Source organism: Canis lupus, chromosome 34, assembly GCF_003254725.2.
Source record: "Canis lupus dingo isolate Sandy chromosome 34, ASM325472v2, whole genome shotgun sequence".
NCBI lineage: Eukaryota > Metazoa > Chordata > Mammalia > Carnivora > Canidae > Canis > Canis lupus.
Genome location: NC_064276.1, coordinates 40,941,535 through 40,963,863, shown reverse-complemented (window position 1 = coordinate 40,963,863; position 22,329 = coordinate 40,941,535). Strand labels below are relative to the sequence as shown.

Sequence of the window (22,329 nt, the reverse complement as noted above, 5' to 3'; positions counted from 1 at the left end):
CAACAGCAAGTAAACACGGTCGGTCCGGGGGATAAGCTCTGTAGCAGGTGGACGACACACAGCAATGACAGCAGGGGATCAGGGACGTCAGACTGTTGCATTCAGGGAAGGCTTCAGAGAGGAGGGGAAGAGCTGCTGCTTTTTTTTTTTAAAGATTTTATTTGAGAGAGAGAGAGCGTGCACGAGGCGGGGAGGGGCAGAGGCAGAGGGAGACGCTGGCTCTCCACTGAGCAGGGAGCCCAACATGGGGCTCCATCCCAGGTCCCTGGGACCATGACTTGAGCTGAAGGAGACGCTGCACCGACTGGGCCACACAGGTGCTTCTTAAAGCTGAAAAGAGAAAGACCCACAGAATGATTTGATCACCAACAAGGCCATGCGCATGGTGGACACCCGGTCACCACCTAGACAAGGTGCGTGTGTACTAGGTACTAAGAGTCCACATCTCAACTGCTGCTTTGCCAAAAATAAAGACTTTCCTCCCCCACTAAAGTTCATCTGTGTCTCTTTGTTGAGCTCCAGTTAATCGAGTAAATACTTTCATAGTCAGGCCTCCTGGGTGGCTCAGTGGGTTAAGCATCTGCCTTTGGCAAAGGTCACCATCTCAGGGTGCTGGGATCGAGTCCTGCATTGGGCTCCCTGCTCAACAGGGGGTCTGCTTCTCCCTCTCCCCCACCCCTCCCCAGCACGTTCTCATTCACGTGAGCATTCTCTCTCTCTCTCTCTCTCAAATAAATAAAATCTCTTTTAAAAAAAATACTTTCCTAGTCATTTCAGGAAGTGACTGTGCCCATCCAGGATGCTGGCCCTCCTTTATCCTTTCCCAGGGATTATCTTCTTGATCTGTCAAATGGAGTTATTTGGTCTACGTTGGTCTAAATTTGAGAGACAAGATTTATATATCTCGTAATACTAAGGCACAGAGCATGTGCCCCGTATGGAAAAGCAGCGGCGATCACCTCCTTCACCCTGTATCTAGACCAAGGACACTCCTGGAACCTGATAGGCCCAGGAGGAAGAACATCACTTTTTTACACAAGGCGAATAAAGGTAATGGATCATAGAATGGCGTAGAGAAAGCCGGGCTTCCTGTCACCCCACAACGGGATGCCCAACCCACAGTGCCCTGCCCGCAGTCCCTCCGCAGACATCCTCGGCCAAGCAGAGCCCCCCGTACTGCGCTGCTTGAGAGGGAGCTCAAGCCACAGCCGAGTGAGGTGAGGCTCCTTTTTAAAGTATATATGGCACAGTTAAAACACACTTCTGCTTAGCTAATCCTCTGGATAATTCCGAAGTGGGCATCAATAAAATTTCAACCACAGGAATTTTATCTGATCAATTTCACTTGCTCCATTTAATAGTTTGAAGGAATGCCTCATGGTCCGGAAGGCTTTTGTGGGTCCCTAATGAGTTACTTAAACCTTCAGAACCCGGGAAGTTCAATGTTGTGAAGAAATAAATCAGCACAAGGTCACTGACTAGGATTCTGGCCAAAGTTCCAAGATGGTGATATCACATTGACCTTACAATCTGGCAGGACAGCTCCACTCACAGATAACCCTAGACTGTGTTAACAAACAATTAAGCAAACTATGTGCTTATGTAATAAGGTGAGGTTAAAGGGAGTAAGATTCACGTAAGAACTTTGTAAGCTTCACAATCTTCCAGCAGCCCAACTACGAGACACTCTGTGTGACCAGGTGGCCCAGGACCTAGAAAGAGCCAATTAGGTAATAGAGAAGATGATTAATGACAAGATTGGGAAACAGAAGAGGAGCCACAGCTGACCAACCCAGAACACCCTCCAACATTCATGCTGTACTCAGTCAGAACACGGTAAAGAGATGACTGTGGGGACTTACCAAAGTGTTAGAACTTCAGGATTTTCTCCAGGTTTCAGAGAATGGGGGGCCAGCAGCCCCAGGGCATGAGAAATCTCAGGTTACATGAGTCTTTTGTGGTTTCACTGAGGTTATGCTGAAACCAAATTAAGTTGTAGGATGAGATCTTCCTTTATTTGCATGATCCATCCTGCCTGGCTCTTCCCTGCCCACATTATTTTTTCTAAGACTCAGGAACCAAAAAGGGGGAAAAAATGAGACGAATGCCTAATTCAAGAGCTGTGCCTCCTGAGCCCCCAGCCCTTACAGCCACTTCCCCCCAACACCCTGACAATAGGACCATGTGATACTTGCCACGGTTCTTTTGACTCTTCTCTCTCTTTCTCATCAGTTCAACGGAAAACAAACACTAAGTGCTCCAAAAACCAAACTTTCTCAAGTTTTCTATTAACTCACGTCCTTAGAAAAGCATGCAATGTCTTTCACAACTCCCCCAGGCTTTTTAAAAAGATGTACAGCAAGAATCGACTAGTTCTCTTTTTTCCTCTTTTTCTCAGACTTGTGAAAAGAAAGAATTTTTAAAAGAGAAAATAAAGAGAAGGAGCAAATCCAAGCCAAGACTCATTTACATACAACCGGCCTCACCCTCGGGGGTCACAGTACCTACTGACTCCATTTGTTCTTGCCCCTGAAACGTGCCACCAGATTACCTGAGACAGTTCTTTCTGGATCAAAACAACCATTATGAATGTGGAATTTGGGTCAGAATTTGTCATCTACCAACATAGGCCACGGTCCAACATAACCATGTCTGTGGTAACAACATGTGGAAAAAAAAAAAAAACAAATAGTTAAAACCTCCCCTCAAAGAAAAACTGTTTCAGCCCTGTAATTACTTACAAGCTACTCTGGAAAAATACTGCTGTATTCCCAGATATTCCTGTAATTGTGATTCTGGAAAAGTCATCGGCACCACGCATACCCGTTACTCTGTTATTAAATTCTTCATCAAACGTTAAAATATTGATGCTATCATTTTCTAGACTTTCATACCTGCCTCCTGTTGATTTAGGAGAGCCATTTTCTGTAATAATTCAGACCCAAGGCAACCTGGAAACAAAAAGAAATGCCAACTCATGTCAAACTGAAGCCAATTCTTGGGTGTCACACTTTGAGACAGCCTCAGCATCTGATCTCCAAACATTTTACGGATCTAAGGCAAGAGCAAGAAATAAAAGGAATGTTTTTCAGAAAAAAAAAAAAAAAACATTGTTCAGGATTCTCATAAATATGTGCATCTTTTAAATATCAAGAGTATGAATCTTGGCTATCCCATGTTCTAACTCGAGCTATCGTTTGTGTGACAGAAAGACAAATCACTTCAGATACTTCCACATTATGCTTCAAAAATTGTTTGCTAAGCTAGACGCACAGAAGTTGGAAACAAATTTTCTCGTTAAAAGAAGATTTCAAAATAGCAGCTGGTCCCGCAGACCAGCCTTAGAATGTTGCCGAGCTGTTGGGTATTTGAAAAGTATTAGCTAAGGCGACTGTATTTACGTTGCAATAGGTCGCGGCCACTGCAGTGTTATCCAACCTCATGACATATCTGGGCATGGAAAGCTTCATTGTGACTAAAACACAATAGACTATACATAATGCTGAGAATCATTTTTATTTCTAGAAAGTATATGTGGGTGATATCCTTTTTTCCTGTATTTCTATTTCTGACGTACAAATGATGATTTGGCTGGGTATTAAAATTCTGGCAGCTGTACCCCTTCAAATCCTAGTATTTATTTTTTTTGCCCCCGGTAAATGGGAAATCCAAGGCAACTTTCTTTTTAATCCATCACTGATAAATCTCTTTATAGCGTGCTGGTGGTTTGATAGACATAGAAGTGAGGGCAGGGGGGCAGGGAGGATGCTACAGGGAATTTTATGAGTTTATCTGTTAGTGTTGTAATTTTTTAATCTGCAAACTCAGATCTTTTTTTAGTAGAGAAGTGTGAGAATTACATCCTATCTTTAATTATTCTGCTTATTGTATCAAAAGGATTGAAGCAGAGAAGTAATGTGTAGAATTTATTTTGCTAGCACTTTTGTGGCAGTGCAGGAGATGGATCTTGAGCAGGACAGGAAAATGGAAAATATATTAAGCGTCTCCTGCAAAATATCCAGAGATATAGAGGGCTTCACAAAGTGATAGAGAAGAGGAAGTAGATGCGAGAAAGTACCAAAGAGGTAAAATCTGAAACTACATGATTTAATGATTAATTGGATATGAGGGAAGAGGGAATAGGAAAAATTTAGGATGAATGTTCACACAATGTATGGGTGACAGCGTCACTGGCACCATCACTAATTACGATGGGACAAACAGAGGAAGGGGTAGATTCAGGCGTCTGTGTGTTCCGTCTATTGCTGTGTAACAAACCACCCCGATAGTCAAGATTTGGAAGTCATATTCATTTTCTAGTCTCGCCAATCTGTGATTGGGGCAGAGCTCAGTGAGAAAACCCCATTTGTACCCCGAGTGGTGTCAGCTAGGCCAGCTTGACTAGGAGTTGGAGGATCCACTTCAAAGATGGTTCACTCACACGGCTGGCCAGTTGGAGCTGGGTGCCAGCTGGGACCCCTGTGGGCTCTCGTGTGCCTGCCTGACCTTTTCACAATAGGGGGCCTGGTTTCCAAAAGTAAACACTCCAAAACCTGAGGAATGGCTGCTGTCAGCTTCTTAGGGCCTGGGCCCAGAACCTTCTTAGGGCCTGGGCCCAGACTCAAAGAGAGAGACAGAAACCCCACTTCTCAATGGGAGGCCCGTCGAGTAACTTTGGGGCCATGTTCTTAAACCTCCACCTTAGGTTCCACTGTGGGACAGAGAAGTCCAGTAAGTAACTCAACTTACAAATCTTAAATTTAGGAACAAGGTCAAAGAAGATACAACAACTTGGGAGTCATCTATTTATAGATGTAGACAGGGATAAATTTATTATAGTTTTAACAAAGCTTGAGTTTCAAGTCCCTTACTTCCCTGGGCACAAGGTGAGGCCCTGCACCAATGTTTGTGTTGTTTTTCTCAAAGAGAAACTCCCAAATTATATCTGCATCAGACCGCACAAAACCCGAATCTACCCCTGGGTGGCATTCAAATCGTAAGGGTCCATAGGATCATCTGAGGAGATTGTACAGAATGAAAAGAACAGTGGACCAAGAATGAAAACCTGAAAACATACCCACAAGGTAGGAGAGAAAGAGGAAGTAGCTTATGAATGAGCTTTTTGGTGTATAATCAGAAAGATAGAAGATCAGAAAAGAATTTTGTCGCAGAAGCCAAACAGTAGAAAGTTTCAGGAAGGACCAGCTGGTAAACTCTCTCAAAATAAAGCATAAAGGTCAAAAGAAAAAAAGAATTAAAAAGAATCCTTTCGAGCTGGCATCACGGAGGTCCATTTGCAACCTTGTCAAAGCAGCTTCGGAGGAAGCAGGAGCCACCTTGCAGTGTTCAGAGTCAATGCTAATTGGAAAATGGAGACAGCAGGAAATGTGGCTGAACAGGCATCTGAAATAGATGCAGGAAGAAGGGAGGTGGGGACCTAGAAAAATACAACTTTCTGAGATTGTTTTAAGCAAAAATGCAAAGCCTGAATAGTGTTATAACTCTTAAAGAAATTAAAGCAATATTTTAAAATATTCCCACAAGGAAAACACAAGGCTCAGATGGCTTTAGACAAAAATACTCCCAAACTTTCAAAGAAGAAATCATCTGTTTCATACAATATCTTCCAGGAAATAGAAAAAGAGGAAATATGCCCCAAGTCATTTCACACCACCAGAATAGCCCTGATACTAAAACCACGCAGGCATTAGGAAAAGGGTAACTTTCAAGCATCGACTTCATGAATAAAGATGCAAAACCTTAAACAAAATACTGACATGGTCAAATGGAACGGCGTGGATAAAAAACAGTACACCCGATCAAGTCACTCTCAAGCCAGGAATGCAGGGATAGTTTGATATTTGAAAAACTACGATGTAATTCTTACACCAACAGATTAAAAAAAAAAAAAAAAAAAAAAAAAACATGACCAATTCAATAGATGCAAGGAAAGCATGTGATAAAAATTCATCATAATACAAACTCATAGTAAAAGCAGAAAAGACTAGAAAGGTGGTATGTATTACAGGAAATGCTGGAAGCATCCTCTTTAAAATCAGGCAGGCGGTCACTATCATCACTGCTTCTCAACATTGCGCTGAAGACTCCACCCACAGCCAGTGCCCAACAGAGCGAGTCTTTGGGCATCTGCGGGGAGCCCGGGTCTCAGTGGACTTGGCTACCTCGGCGTCTCCCTGATGACCTACAAGCGCCCCTTCCTTGGCGCCTTCTTCTCCTTGCAGGCTCCACAATGGGCTCCCCAGTCTCCAAGTTTACTGATGCCTGAGTTTCACCCCTACAAATTCCTCTTTGGTTGATCTGCGATGCAGCACAGGCCTCCGGATTTTGAAAATCTCCCCAGGCGGCTGCAGTGCGTCGCTCAGGTCTACACACTGAAGTCACACGAGAGGAGAGGGGGAGAGAGGGGAGGTCCGGGGTAGACAGTGACTCTCAAAGCCGCCTGAGCACTACGGTCGCCTCAGGAGCTTTTCAGACCCCACTTCCCAGATTGCATTCTGTACCTGTTTTTCGCTCAGCATCTCCGGAGGGAGGATTCCCAAAGCTTTCCTCCACGCGGCCGAGGTGGAGAACTACAGCTCCCCGGGCAATGTCGCCAGCTCTCCCGGATTCAACAAAACATATACTAATGGCTTTAAAATCTGTAGGTCCTGCCTTGGGTTCCCTTCTAAGCACAAACACTTTAAATCCTACACCTCTTCTTGGAAGTACCAACAGAGCCCAAAAGCCCAGAGCTTCTCTTCCATCAGGGCTGTGTGCACGCCCAACTCCCCCCTGCACCCCCCGGGCAGCAGGCCCCACAGGGTACGGGCCGTGTGAGAGGACTGAAGCCGACTTCCTTAACCTCCCTGCACTAAAACGAGAAGATCTCCGCATTCCTGGCATGTCCTGCAACCCAGAGTTAAGAGCCCTGGCTAACAAGGGAAGGAGAGGCACGGGAGCAAGGGCCCGGCCCAGCAGTGATACCACCCATGTGAAAAGACTTCCGGGACAATGGTGCAGGGGGTAGGGGTCGGCCTATGGAGAAAAGTGCATCAGACACTGAGCAGCACCCCACCTCCGGAAGCACGAAAAGGACGACGGCAAGAACAGAGCCGCCCCGTCCCGGCAAACTCTGAGCAACGTTGCCCAGAAGTCATTTGCCCTCGCGTTTCTTTCCCCTCCTTTCCATGAGTGTTAAAGGGGTGAAAAGGGACTCCCCTAACCCTCACTGCCACCGTAGTGAGAAAAGAAATCTTCCCACACCCCTGCAACCCATATAATAAGAAGGGACTTTCCTGCCTACATGACAAGATGGGAACCCCCTGCCACAGAGGCATCTAGAAAGTCAGGGATGTCCATCGTAAATGGAGTAGGCACCTCTCCGTCAAGGAAACGGAACTTTCCTTGATCTTTTTCAACTCAATCTGTACTTTTTGTGAGCTTTCTCGTGAATCTGCATTGTTATTCCGATTTTACAGATGGGGAAACCAAGCTTGCCCTTGGTCACCAAGCCAGTTAAGTGGTCAAACCTACTCGTCAGCACACAGGTGTCAGCATCAACCCAACATCGTTGTTTCTTCCCTGTTAAAATGCACCAGGCTGCCCCTCTTACCAACTTATTTTAGTGTTTTATTCTCTTATTCCGACAGCGAGCACAAGCAGCAAAGAAGGAGGCTTTAAGGGAAAATTCAGTCAAATGAGATGATAAAGGCTGAAAAATTGTTCTCGATACGTTTCCAAAACATCCGTTTCCATACGGAGACAGAATGCAGCTCAGCTTTGATCTCGTGTCAAAACAACAGGTAATAACACCGTGAACTTTTCCATCTCCCACTACTGAGATCAAGGAACCTGGCATTCATCTTGGTAAATAATCTGTTAGCACCGAACTCCAGGCCAGCGGGAGGGGGGAACCCCTCCCCCACCCCTGCACCCGCCCCCTGGGGAGCACACTCAATGGGGCCAGGTTCCCCAGCATTCTCTGGTTGCTAAGGCCCAGCTTTTGCCAGGCAAATGGGGAAGGTGAGTAGGAGGGTGGGCCCCCTGGGGAGACTGCCAGGTAAAGCCGCCCTCTCGGGCCTCCTCGACTGGTGTTCAAGTGCAATAGGGCGTTGCTTGAAAGTAAGCTGAAAGGCTGTGCATGTCCCGGCAGGGCCAGCGCCAGCTCCGCAGTTGCTCCGATTGGAATCACTCCCTGACTCACCGCTATGCCAATTTATTTTGTTGCTTATATTCATTAGATTAAAATGATTTAATTAGGCAGTGAAGTGTGGACTTGTTTGGTGTGCACCATCATCGTTGCTGCATTTTCTTGTTGTTGTCGTGTCCCTGTATTTAAACCTCAGGGGAAAAGGAGACTATTTTTATTCCCACGGCACCCCTCGAGAACAAATTAAATATTTTCTCTTGCTGCCTTCCTCATGATCTCACTGCTTTTTGGCTGCATAATGGGAAAGAAACCATTTCCGTAATTGCCATATTGTGGAGAGCCGCGGGGAGCGTTAGAGCCACTGTGTCATGGCCCTGAGGTTGTCGTTCATAAGAATAAAAACAGTAAAGGAGGAAAGTCCACAGATGCACTGTCTTTCCAAGGCTGGCTCAGTCTCGGGCTAAATGTGCCCCCTGGACTAAAATGGCCAAAGATAAACAAAAATAGCCCGACTCTTTATTTCTCTTCCATGTACGTTTCAGGAGAAGCAACCGCAAACATAGGGGGGAAATACAGACTGTCCCAGCGCCCCGCACACAACTGGGGCACAAACCAATACTTGTTGATTTGATCTTTAAGATGATTCAAGATCCAGGTGTTTTAACATGAAGGAGTGATGCTTCTTAACAAAAGCAAGTTCTCTTGTCCTCAGCAGTGCCCTCTGCACCCTCCAAGCCCCCATTCCTTTGATCCCCCCCGCCAGCCCTCCCAGACTGACTCTACAACTCAAGTGTCCTCTTCTTTCTGATCAAGGTCTCACACTTCATCCCTTAGCAGGTCCTGAAGTCCTACATTCTCCTAAGAAATGGCCTTCAATCTGTCTCCACCCTACACACGCCCCATCAGGTAATTCCTATGCTCCCTCTTCTCACAACACCCCACAAAATTAAGGTACTTCTTTGCCTAAGGATAACAAAGATTTTATATGTCAATCCTTCTTCACCAACCGTTCTCCCCATAACCAGACAGCAAGAAGTGTAATAAGACAGGAATCTGTCACGTCAGAGAGACTCTCTGCAGCCAGTTTAGCTGCCTGTCTACAATGCCACTTGCTATGGCGTTTAGGAGAGTCCAAGGAGCAAAGCCAGATGGAAAACTTGCTGTTTCAGTGATCCTAAGAACCAGGTGCCCTGCCTGCCCGTCTGTCCCCACCGGTGTTGGAGGCATACGCTAAGCTCATCTTGGCCCATAGGAAGATATCAGAGAAGGACTGAAGAAAACCAGGATTATTTTTTAGTGTAATTCATCTATCATACTCATCATTTTGAGAACACCGTTAAGGACCTTCTCGCCCAGAACAGCTAGGTCCTAGGGCTTTCACTTTGTGGTCATTACTGTGGCTCGGTTGCATTACCTTGGATTTTTGTAAAACCAACTCAATTCTCTCTCAGTTGTCAGCTTTTTCTGTTCTACTCATGAGTTGGACAGTTGGCTGGGATCTAGCTCCATGCCAAATGGCAGCCAGATGAACAGTCTCCTACATGCATCCTTTACAAGCACGGGAGGGGACCTGCCTGGTGGACCCTGCCTGCCTGCCGCCCAACCCATCCATCTCCCCGACCATCCTCCCATCCATCCGAAATATTTTTATTAGCAGCCTACAGTTTGATACCCAGGCAGAGAGCATAGCATCAAGCAAAGCAGACATACACTCCATTTTATGGAAATTACCCTGCACGGTATAAGCCCCTTCTCTGACCTCTAGACAAAGCTCCAGGAGAAGCACAGCCGTGTCCTTTTCTAGACTCTTTATAGCTGTAAACAGCTTAGCTGGGGCCACATCCTGCTCCATCACTGGCTTTCCGTCCGCCCGGCAACACGGAAGAATCAGGTGGAATAATATCACTGGCTTGTACAGAAGGCCCACCTCCAGACTGTATTCTATAAATCTATGCCCGGCTCACATCTGGTAGTAAATATTCTTAGGCCTTGTGACTCCATAGCCCATCAGAGCCAAGAGACGTGTCCCTAATTCAACTGGATAATATTTTAATATGTAAAGAAATTGTGGATTTTTTTTGGATGAGAAATGAATTAAAAGAATGCATGGTTCTAGGGGATCCCTGGGAGGCTTAGTGGTTTAGCACCTGCCTTTGGCCCAGGGCCTTATCCTGGAGACCCAGGATCGAGTCCCACATCGGGCTCCCTGCATGGGGCCTGCTTCTCCCTCTGCCTGTGTCTCTGCCTCTCTTTGTCTCTGTGTCTCTAATGAATAAATAAATAAAACCTTTTTTAAAAAAATAATGCATGATTCTCCCTAGGCCAACGATTTTTGAGAGTTAGACGTAAAGACATTTACATTTTCTAAGAGCCAAAGAAATGAGAAATCCAGTCAAGCACGGTTGCTACCTAAGCCCTTGTCTTAACCTGGTACAACTGGACAGGGCGGACTGCATATCTGAAAACCAGTTAAGTAGCAGCCTTCCCATATAAACAGAGCTAGAAAATCGTCAGTGGAATCCAGCGGATATTGGATAGGAGATTACTCTAAGTCGAGGCCACTCATCCTGCAACTATGGAAAGGGCTCCTTCAGACCATTTTAGTCCCAGGTAAGCATTTACTTATGCTCGAGCCTGTATCTCCAGGCATGAGGCTCCTTCAACAAGCAGAGAAGGCAGGTCCCAAAATTCATCAGGACAACACGGGATTTTTTCCCCATAATGGATAAGCATTTTTAAAGCCCCCCAGTATTTTATTTTATTTTTTTAATTTTTATTTATTTATGATAGTCACAGAGAGAGAGAGAGACAGAGAGAGAGAGAGAAGCAGAGACGCAGGCAGAGGGAGAAGCAGGCTCCATGCACCGGGAGCCCGACATGGGATTCGATCCCGGGTCTCCAGGATCGCGCCCTGGGCCAAAGGCAGGTGCCAAACCGCTGCGCCACCCAGGGATCCCGCCCCCCAGTATTTTAAATTTAAATTGTAAATGTTTAACAAAATCAAACCCATAATATTTATAATGTTGCGTTAAAGAACCTGTGAATATTAGGAAGTTCAGCTATTCATACAAGAGTTTGGCCTCTTGAAGTCACAGGTAAGCCTGGTAATTCTAACTGGAAATATATGATTGAGTCATCGATTTAGACTTGTGACTGCAAAAATACTACATCATTGGAAGATTTAAGAGATATTAATGTTCCCGTATCTGCGAGTTTGATTTGTTAGATTCGTAACTGCTATTTAAGTACTTCGGAAGGGTTTTGTTAGTTAAAACAATCTTAGCCTATGAAAGGGAAGTCAAGCAGGTTTAACTCATAAATGAAACGTAAAATGTCCCAGGCTGTTCAGTTAAGTTTGTAAATGGGACCAAGTGCTACTCAAAGGCCCCCTTAAACGTGACTGCTCAAATTTACTGAACTTAGAAAAATCACATTTTTAAGGTGAACTCAAAAGCCTAAAGAAGAGCTACATTTGTGGATGTGTAACAATCAATGATTAATTTTTAAAACAAACAAGCAAAAAAAAAAAAAAAAAAAACCTCTGAGTAATCCTGTCTGCACACACAAACTGCCTTAAAGGATATTTTTTAAAGCCACATTTAACAACGTCCTTGGAGCCTAGGGATTAAATGGGGAGAAAGAATCAGACTCCCACGCAAGAGGCAGGGGGGAGAAACATACTGTACGGCCTAGAGTTAACACGAAATGGGAATTTGTCCACCACCTGCTGCTATCTTCTGGTAGCATAAGCAGTAAAAACGCTACAGGATGACGTGGGTGAAGCCGGAGATCAGAATTATTCAGCTGCTTATTACTGACTGCCCACCCTGTGCTTAATGCTATGGGAAAATGCAAAAGCATACGAAGTTCGTAATCTAGCGAGACCGGTGAGGTGCACGAACCTGAACCGATTAGAGAACAGAGGGTTCAGCTCCATAGACAGTCGTCGCCAGCCCTGCCCGAGGCTCAGCGAGTGGCTGCGGGACGGGACTGCTGGCCTCAAACACGGCCAACGAGCTCTAGGACCAAGGGCTACACCGCGTGTCCGAAGTCGAGGGAGCCGCACTCGGAGGCGCCGAGGCCTACGGGAGCAGCTGAGACCCGCGGGGTAAGAGCCGTTCTGGGCTTCGAGACATGGAAGGGCTGAGATGGGCCAAAGGGAGCGCCCGACGGATGAGGGCGGAAGGGGACCAAGGGCAGCACCCCCACCCTCACCCCCGGACGAGAGGCTCACGCGGCTGACGGCCGAGTTCGGTGGCACAGGGCCCCCCGTTACGCAGGACTAAAACCAAAGGAAGGTACTGGAGACTGGAACGCACAATGGCAGTAGTTACTACCAAACGGTGGGAGGAGGTCGCATGGAATAGAAGTCCTCCCTGTCGTTGCAGGGAGACAATGGGTAGTATTTAAATTTGATGAATCAAAAAACAAAAAACAAAACAAAACAAAAAAAGAAACCTCAAGTGTAAGGATATATTATTAGACCTTTGGGGTATATGCCAGAGGGAGAAGAAACAAAGTGGAAACAGCTTGTTTCTGGGAATGGAACTGGGGATCAGAGAATTGTTCTTTTAAGATTTTATGCATTTATTTCTGAGAGACACAGAGAGAGGCAGAGACCCAGGCAGAGGGAGCAGCAGGCTCCACGCAGGGAGCCCGACGCAGGACTCGATCCCAGGACCCCGGGGTCACGCCCTGAGCCGAAGGCAGATGCTTAACCGCTGAGCCACCCAGGGGCCCCTGAAAATGCTGCTTTTCATCCTAAACACATCTGGACGATTCGAGTGAATACCAAGTGAACACATTATGCTGAAGCAAATATGAAAATTCGAGGCACATAAGCTCAGTTATTAGGCTGCATTTGTTTGATCCAGAAGCACATTTACCATGAAGCCCATAAAGCTTAGGCTTGCAGGCCCCACTTCCAAGGCCTACACTGACTTGCTAACGACATATCCTCCGTCCCTTCTCTAGCCTCAAGTCATGTCAGCTGCAGGCCCCCGACAACCCTGGTTTGAACAAGGACTTTCTCATTTCCTAGGATTCCTCGGTGCCTTTCCTACTTCACGTTGTGCCGGGAGGGATCCGGTCTCTGCGTTTTATGTCACTTCTAATCAAGGCACACGATCTTAGTTATATGAATAAATATTTTCGTCAGAATAAAAACCCCTTCTTGACTCAGGAAGCAATCCCAAGGCCCTCAGACTCGAACCGACACGTGCCCCACGGGAAGTGGAGACTCGCAAAGCACTGCCTGGACACAGCGGTGGAGGCGGGGGCAGGCGGGGGCGGGCGGTCGGAGGAGGGATGGGGAAGGAGACCCGGGCCAGGCCCGCTCCCCAGCTGCTGAGCCGCCCACAGACAGGAATGCCCGGGATGCTCCCACATTACAGGCGGGGGTCAAGCCTGATTTCCTGACTCATCACCTGGCGAGCTTCTCACAGGCTCCAGTGGAAACATTGACCCCCGAAACCAACCCGAATGAGCCCGTCCTGCCAGGCTCTGGGAACGCTAGCCGGGCGTCTACGGCGAGGGTCTATCAGCGAGTTTTAAAACAAAGAACTTTCTTTCCACCAACAGAACCATGACCTCTCTGGCCCTGGATCCGTATTCAGGGCCCGAACGGGTCTTCGGGCGCATGTTCCGACCACCGGCCCGGGGCATGGATCCGGCTCGCGGCCCACAGCGGCCCACAGAGGCCCACAGCGGCCCACGGCGGCCCACGGGCCAGGGTCCCACGGAGACACACGCTGAATCACTGTCCGTGCACCTGCTGCGGAGACTGCTGACCAGTCCGCGCTCCGTGGGCGGACGCACAAAACTGTTCTACATGGTAAAGACACTTGGCCAACTAAAGAATGCTGTGAAGAACGTCTAAGATACTTCTTACTGCTCTTGTGAGCCAGTATTTTTTTTTTTAATGTCGCTACAGTGTGTGCTGGGTTGTGCGGATGTGACCTGGGAATCCTGAATACGGAAACTGTCAGCCTTTGCATTTTCCTGTGGAATTAGGAAATTTAAAATCATGTTCGTATGCAGCCAAACCAGCACAGCTGACCTGGAAAGCGAAGGCAAGTTAATGATGTACCTGGCTTGCTTCCCGATCGATTAATTTGACTGCTATGCATCTGGATAGATTGACAGCCAGGCCTGAAACCGGGTAGGAACCGCTGTCCTTCATTCTCCATCTCTTGACTTGGGTTACTTTTTTTTTTTTTTCCTTATAGAAAGAGGCGAATGCTCTACCCTTTAACCAAGAAAGAAGGAAAGAGAGAGAGAAAGAAAAGAAAAAGGAAAAAAAAAAATAACCTCTACTTGATGGCATAGGAAAACATCAAAATTTCACTTACTACACAAAAATGCCTACGAGGACAGTGAGTCAAGACGTGGAAACCCCGAGCTGGGTACGTGAGGGCCTCCCTGCATCAGCCAAAGCAGGGAGTAGATTAGGCAACCGATCCGTGAGGGCAATGGGGAGACCTGCTAGTTTCCACGTTATTTCTCAGAATGTGAAGAGGGTCAACCTTCCCCCGCCCCCAAGCTTTTATTCAAGTCCCAACCGGCTCACAGAGAGCAGGAGGAGTTCCCGGTGTCGCACTCAGCGATGCACCAGCCACGTGCGGCGAGGGCAGGGCCAGCCTTCGTGCACCGTCCTTCCTGCCGTTTTCTCCCACCCCAATCCGCTACCCCCTCACGTCGTCCAGCCGTCCCTCTGGGGTGCTCCTTGCCCCCACAGCACCCTGAACGTGCCCATATAGTCCCCCTCTTTAAAGGAAGAAACCGAACTCAATCCCCTCCATAACCCCTGCCCTTCACAACTCACACTCCACGCCAACGTCGCGCCTGCCTCCTGGGCCTCACCTCCTCCCCTCTCACCCGGTGCAGATTCCCACCCGCCCCGCCGTCTCCCCGGGAGCCCCTCCGGCCAAGATGGCCAGGGATTTCCTTAGGTCAGATCCAGAGCTCTTCATTTCCAGGATCTCTCAGCTGCTTCTGATACTGTTGAACCTCCCACTTCCCTAAAGTTCCCTGAAAAAAGATTTTTTAAAAATCTGGGCTGCCCTCTTCTCTGGCTACCTCTCAGTTTCTTCGGCTGGCTTTCCAAGTTTCCGTTGACTGTGGCCTCTGGGTTGGTGTCCTGGCTCTCTTGTCCTTCCTTGTCCCCACTCCCCCTGTGACCCTGCTCTCCAGTGGATTCACCCGTCATCCGTGCGTCCCTCACTAGTGAGCCCAGGTCTCCTTCTCACAACCACAAGCCCGATGGGGATCATCCCCCTTGGTCTGTGCCGGAAGCTCCTCAAGCTCAACTTGTCCAAAACCAGACTCATCTTGCTGCTCAAACTCATTCTCCCTCCCGGGTTTACCATCCCGTTGGATAATGTCACAATCTACGTAGCTCTGCTAACTCGGAAGGACACTAGTGCCAGGGTAGGCAAAGTATTCGCCGTCCTAAGAGTTCTTATCTTATTTATCACTGTTCTGATCCAATTAGTTCAAATTCATTCTTTTCATCCTATTGTCCACGGAACTTTGGAAGCCGGTCATGCTTGAAAAACCAAATGCCATATTCACTATTTTGGAAGATATAGAATAAGCCTGAGTGGTTTCAAAAAAAAATTTTTTTTTTAATTTTAAGAGATTTTATTTAATCAATCTCCTGCTGAAGTGCCATAGAAATCCAAAGAAGTGTCCTTTAGGCACCAGAAGGATTAAATGGACCCCAATTTAGGATACCCCGACATTGCCCTAGAAAACCTTACTCACATCTAACTACACACACACTATTGTATAAAGTAGATCTATGCCCAGCGTCTGCACTTCCTTAGATGTCGAGAAATTGTGCTTGAGTAATAAGCATTGCAATCAGGCAGACGTAGAACGAAGGTGGGGCAAGTGTTCGGCTTCCACACTTTGAGACTTTCTTCAGCTGCAAAACGGGGTAAGGATACTTACCTCACATGGATGTTGGAAGGATTTAGTGAGATAATGTGTGCAAAGCGCCTGGCATATGCTGGGTGCTCAAAAATTTCAACAAACATTTTATTTTTAAAAATTTCTCACCTTTCTCTTTCCTTTCCTCCAATTTTGAGGCAATTGAAGCCTTCTGGTGCAGGATGAAATATGCCTAGGGGAAAAAAAGAGAAAAAAAAATCCCGTATGATTCCAGATCAGAACTGTTCCAATGTACCTGTGGAAAATTAAATTCGGTTTAAAAATATTTCAAGTGTTTCAAGTGTCCTAGACTGAATTTCTCAGGTGGACTCTCTAATGGACCTAAATCCCTAGGGTACTTCAGGAGCGGACCTGGCTCCTCGAGGCCCTCAAAATCCTCACTGGTGAGACAGATGGGATGGCCAGGGGCAGTGGAGACCGGCTTACCCTCCAGAGGCAATTTTAGCTCATGTACGAAATTCTCGTGAAGCCTCAAAACGAGGTAGGAGAAGAAAAAGGAGCAGAGAACAAAGGAGGACTGAGTATTACCGGCCATCGCCTCTGAAAATTCTTGGCTCACTTTGAGCAACGTCTTCAAAACAGCAGCAGACTGGAAAGCTGGGTTGTGCGAGGGGGTGTGGGCCGGGGGGGGGGGGGGTTGGGGGCTGACCTCGCCCAGGAAGGAGCGGGCGTTGTTCCTTCAGTCCGAGGGGTTGTGCTGAGGGCGGGGTGGAGGGAGCACGTTGTCTCTGGGTCTTGGTGACAAGGGGTGACAGCCAGGACGAAGGTGCAACTGTGACCCGGCGGCGGCCCCGCAAGGCCCCACCGCTCAGCCAAGACCCCACGGCCTGGGCCACACCGCGGACAGTGTGGTGCGCTGCTGGCCCAGCGCTGCAGCCCCGACCTCCCGGTGATGCCCCGTCACCGCAAGGCCCCAGGCCTGCCCTTGTGCCCTGGCAGCCGTCCTCAACCCGGGCGACACACCTTCTTTCCTGGGGACGCGATGGTTCCAAGAAGTACACAGAAAAGCATAGTTTTAAGGGAATCAGTTGCCTCAGTTGCCGTCCATTGAAAAAGAGCTCGACGGCAAGGGACCTCTTCCCCTCTCGTCTCCTACTTTACTAAAGAAAAGCGCACCGAATGCCATTCAGCCGTAAGAAAGAAGGGAATGTTGCCACTTGAGACACCACGGGGGGACCTCGAGAGCGTCATCTAAGTGCAGGAAGTCGGACGGAGAAAGACGAGTACCGCGTGACCTCGGTTATATGTGGAGTCTACGCCGCGGACAGCACTGAGCCCGTCTGTAGAGAGGACACACTGGCCGTTGTCGGGGCCGGGGGCGGGGGCTCAGGAGGGGTCAACGTGTACAGGCTTCTAGTTATGACATACATCAGTCCTGGGGTGTGACGTGCCGCGCGGTGATTACGGTTAATAATGCCGTATCGTACATTTGAAAGTCGCTAAGAGTAAATCTTAAAAGATCTTATCACAGGAATAAAAAATCACCGTGCGTGGTGACGGATAGCGAGACTGACTATGGTGATCATTTCACAACATGCACAAATACCAGGTTGTACACCTAAAGCTAACAAAATGCTCTACGTCAATTATACCTTAACTTTGAAAAATTGGACAACGTAGACGAGTCATGGAATAAATAGAAAAAATATAGACAAGAATAAAATAAATAGGATAGCAGTGATAAGAAGTAGGATATAATTAAGGATGTAAAATCTCCACCAAGTAAAAAAGAAAAGAAATATATACCTTGAGCCTTTTCCTAATCTTTTTTTTTTTTAATTTTTATTTATTTATGATAGTCATACAGAGAGAGAGAGAGAGGCAAAGACACAGGCAGAGGGAGAAGCAGGCTCCATGCACCGGGAGCCCGACGTGGGATTCGATCCCGGGTCTCCAGGATCGCGCCCTGGGCCAAAGGCAGGCGCCAAACCGCTGCGCCACCCAGGGATCCCCTTTTCCCAATCTTTTTAAGATTTTATTTATTTGAGAGAGAGCACGTGCACCAGTGGGGGAGGGGAGACAGACTCCTGCTGAGCTGCCTCCCCCAACACAGGGCTGGACCCCCAGACCCTGGGGTCACAAGCTGATACGGAGGCAGAGGCTAAACCAACAGGTGCCCCCCTTTTCCCAGTCTTCCTGTGGTACGGCGCCCAGCGGCGTGAACATCTGCAGAGCAAAGGAAGAGCGAGGTCTCAGAACAGGTACAGAGGAAGCAAATACTGTTAAGGCTTGAAATAAATACCTCTTCTCGCCAGGCGGTGTCTTAGTCCACACTGCCGTAACACAATCCTACAGACTGCAGACCTTATACACAACAGCAGCTTACTTCTCATGGCTCTGGAGACTGGACGTTCGAGTCCAAGGCCCTGGCAGATTTGGTGTCTGATGGGGACCTGCTCCGGTTCACACATGGCCATCTTCTCACCGTGTCCCCATGTCACAGAAGGGGGCACGGAGCTCTACAGGGTCTCTTTTATAGGCACTAATCCCATCCCTAGGCCTCAACCCTAACCTCTTTCCTAGGCCTCTACCCTAACCCCAACCCTAGGCCTCTACCCTAACCCCAACCCTAGGCCTCTACCCCAATCCCATCCCTAGGCCTCTACCCTAACCCCAACCCTAGGCCTCTACCCTAACCCCAACCCTAGGCCTCTACCCTAACCCCATCCCTAGGCCTCTACCCCAATCCCATCCCTAGGCCTTTACCCCAATCCCATCCCTAGGGCCTGTACCCTCATGACCTAATCATCTTCCTAAGGCCCCACCTCTAAATACCTTCACCTGGAGATTGGGTTTCAACATGAATGCTGGGAGACACAAACATTCTGACTACGATGGGTAACATCCTTGCTTCTCACAAGATTGGAGAAGGGTCTGATCACAGCTGATTCTGATCTCATGGAGCAAAGCCGCGAGAACTGTGGCAAACGACTCAGGAGACGAAGAACAGAAGAATGGCAAACGAAGAGCCCAGAGAGGATACTGTGGTTTTAAAGCTACTTCCCTTTCCATCTACCTGTTTATAACATGTCTTATGTGCACACAATGTGGGGACAAAGTACGAGGACTAGAATCAATGCTCATCCTAGCAATAGGGAACGGTTGTCTTCCATGGATACATAAGCTCATCGGAAAAGCAGCCACATTCACCAGACTATGATATATGATCAGTAAAAATTAACACCTCAAGCCATATAATCACACGGAGTTTTCTTAATTAAAATGTATATTTATTTTGTCAGCCCTGTAAGGATGGCTATATAAATACAAATAGGGAAAAAACAAACAAACAACAACAATAAAAAAAAAAAAACATGTAAAACCCGCCAGCATAAAGAAAGAGCTTATTCATGTATTTTTTAAGTGAATGATGATAGGTATCTGCTTGCTGTGGTATTTGGATCCCATTGGATACATTTTAAAAAGTGATGTCATGGCTTTATTCGAAAATGTCAATTTTTGCAGTACACAGGATATTACCCTTTGCCAACAGCATCAGTTTAGAATGCAAACTCGTAGCTGTCATTTTAAAAAAGAGCCGGGGATACACCATATTTTGACCTTCTTTTGGGGGGCGCGTCGGTGAAGCAGAGTCTGAGGAGGAGAGCTCTTACAGGGCCGCAGGCCTCTAACCTGGCCAGGAGGAAGCAACCCCTCTTGAATATAAAAAAGAGAGAGCCGCACTTTTACTTCTCTATCTGCTGAGACCAAGAGAAAGTGGCAAAACACCGGTACAACACTCACCAGGAACACTTACGAGCTAGTAAGTGAATCTTCGTATTCGTCAAAGTAGCCGCGTGCATCTCAAGACTTCAGCCTTGGACTGACGGGAAGTGAGAACGTCTGGGGCCCCGGAGGGCCGCTCCACGCCGACCCCACAGCCCAGGCCGGGGTCCCTCCGGCGCGCCAAGTGGTCTCTCCCAGCGAGGCGGCGAGGGCCATCCGGGTGGCCCTGACACGGAGCAGGGGCTCAAATGCCTTGGGAGAAGCTTTCCACTTTTCAGGAAAAGCTGGATTTTCTGTAAAATCTCTGGATTGCCAACCCAACGAACAAACAGATAAAAACGTCTGTAGGGCAACCAGAATTCCCACGCGAACTGACTTCGGTGGCCGGACATCCGGCGTGCACCCCGTGCTCCAGGGCGACTCAGGGTAGGTCCCAGCCCCCAGCACTGTCTGGTACCTTCCACGAGGAGAGGCACAGAGCAGCCAAGAACGATATTGGGAAGCATCCCTGGTGGTTAGGCACAGTGACTTTGCGAATATGATTTTCCGAATCGGATAAAAAAAAAAAATAGGCTTGTATTTTACATCTGTTTTTTGATTGATTTCTCTAACTTTTAAAACAAAAATCTCAGCAGGCGATGGACCCGTGATCTCCCCCACCGGGAGCCTCTGGGGGGCGGGGCCTGGTCTTCATCAAAGTGGAGGATGTGTTTGAAGGTGCTACTTTCCCACACCAACATTAGGGCCTGGTACCTGAACATCAGCCTCTGGAATCCTCACACTGTGTAAAAAGACACACGCCTGTGAATTAAAATGCACCCATTTCTTCTTCTTTTTTTTAAAATTCAGTTTGCCAACATAGAGTATGACACCCAGTAAAATGCAGCTATTTGTAACCAGCTGGCAAAGGTTTCGTGGTAAAGGTCCTGATGGCATCTGACTGTCTTTCCCGGGAGGCATGGGGGGCCTATCATGTCCCTCCCGAGACGGCCTCGCAGGCCCGTCAGGCTACCCAGTTCCCTCCAGGGCCAGCTGTGGAAAGAGTGGCCTGATACCACCCGTCACGTGGAGTTCCTCCTCTGTCCACCAGCACAGGGCCACCAACCCACGCAAGGCCCTGACCTCTGGCGGAAGGCTTGCTGGCCGCCTGCTGTGTGCACGGCTGCTTCTTCGACACACTGATCTCCTCCGTGGCCAAGAATCCTGATTCTCCACCTCCCCGCGTGCTTCCTTCCACTGACTTCTCTCCTCTTCCTGACCACCCAGGATGGTGTCAGCCAGCCGGTTCTGGAGCTTTGGTACCTGTTGGTCACCTTCCTATCCTGCAGCTTCGGCTCAAGTGACCCACTGACCTTTGTCCTCTCTGCTTAGGCTGAGGCTCCAGGATAGGAAGGTGATTGCCAGGTATCAAGGCTCAACATCCAGGGCACCTGGGCGGCTCAGGGGTTGAGTGTCCACCTTGGTCCCAGGGCGTGACCCCGGGGTCCCCGCAGGGAGCCTGCTTCTCCCTCGGCCTGTGTCTCTGCTTCTCTCATGAACAAATAAATAAAATCTTTTTTAAAAAATGCTCAACATGCAGAATGAAGCGGCTTCACAGCGGGTGCAGTGCCTTGCAAGGACCCCCGGTAGGGCAGTCACAGCTAGGAGGGGTGCAGGTAAGACCAGAAGGCCAGGAGGTGAGCAAACAGAAGGGTGACAACCAGAAACAAACCCACAGGTCTGCACACTCCCGTCTGCGGAGCTGAGGGAAAGCCCCAAGTCAACGTGCATGGGTTGGCGCCAGCTCCCTCTCCACCTTGCAGGGTCCCTCCCTCAGCCCTCCAGGCTCCCACAAACCCAACCCCCACCCAACCATCTCAGAGGGCTTAGGCCCTGGGCCTCAGCTGCCGCCGGCGCCGCAGAAAGGGGGAATTTCCCAGGGGGGAGGGCCACGCCGGGGGTGGGAGGGGAGGAGAACAGCACAGGCCTGGGAGGTGGTTTCAGAAGTGCAACCTGCTGGGGGACTTTTTCTTCAGACCATCTGGAGGGAAGTGGTCAAAATCTGCTACAGATTCTCCTGAAATGACCAAATACCCGTAGGAAAGTTGCTACCTTGTTGAGAAACGGGGCTCCTTTGCTTCCTCCTGGGGCGGGGGGGGGGGGCGGTTAAAGACTTTTCTATCAGTCCGTGACCTCTCCTGCCTGGGGGGCGGGGTCCAGCCAATGAAGGACCCCGCCCCCACCCCGGCCGCCGAGTGCTCCTCTCTTAGGAGCTGCCCGGTACCGGGCGGGCGCCGCGCTCACGGCCCGATGACGTCAGCGTGTTATTGACTTTCCGAGTCTGAATGACTGAGCACCGCGCGGGGGGGGGGGCGGGGCGGGCGCGAGGCGGCGGCGGCGGGGGACCGGCCGAGCGAAAATGGGCTGGCGCGCGGCGGGCGGCGGCGGGGGAGGGGCGGGCCGCGGGCGGCGGGGGAGGGGCGGCCCCGGGCTCGGGCTCGGGCTCGGGCTCGGGCTCCGGC

At 48.7% G+C, this 22,329-nt stretch overlaps 1 long non-coding RNA gene across 3 annotated transcripts; it reads right to left on the bottom strand.

The window, feature by feature from the left end:
* Positions 1-149: 149 nt before the first annotated feature.
* On the bottom strand, positions 150-22,134 carry LOC112645990 (uncharacterized). 3 transcript variants are annotated; one of them, XR_004811894.2, is made up of 7 exons: positions 21,920-22,134; positions 16,211-16,274; positions 2,895-2,951; positions 2,552-2,652; positions 1,863-1,977; positions 1,637-1,712; positions 717-843 (listed from the first exon to the last, which is right to left on the bottom strand). It is a non-coding gene; the product is annotated as an uncharacterized LOC112645990 (long non-coding RNA). The 3 variants fall into 3 exon arrangements; XR_003127402.3 differs by having other exon boundaries at positions 150-1,712; XR_003127401.3 differs by lacking the exon at positions 21,920-22,134 and adding an exon at positions 18,345-18,685 and having other exon boundaries at positions 150-1,712.
* Positions 22,135-22,329: the final 195 nt, after the last annotated feature.